Here is a 259-nt window from a genome sequence, read left to right as displayed (position 1 = left end):
ATGAGGATGATGTTAGGATGAGGATGAAGATGAGGATGAGGATAGGAGGAGGATGAGAGTGAGGATAGGATGAAGATAGGAGGAGGATGAGGATTAGGACGATAATGAGGATGAGGGTAGGATGTGGATTAGGGGGAGGATGAGGATTGGATGAGGACGAGAATAAGGAGGAGGGTTGGATGAGGAAGAGGAACAGGATGAGGATGAGGATAGGATGAGGACGAGGATAGGATGAGGAGGAGGATGAGAATAGGATGAG

This window comes from Lupinus angustifolius, chromosome LG03 (genome assembly GCF_001865875.1).
Source record: "Lupinus angustifolius cultivar Tanjil chromosome LG03, LupAngTanjil_v1.0, whole genome shotgun sequence".
NCBI lineage: Eukaryota > Viridiplantae > Streptophyta > Magnoliopsida > Fabales > Fabaceae > Lupinus > Lupinus angustifolius.
The sequence above is the reverse complement of the archived record's forward strand: the minus strand, read 5'-3'. Positions refer to the sequence as shown.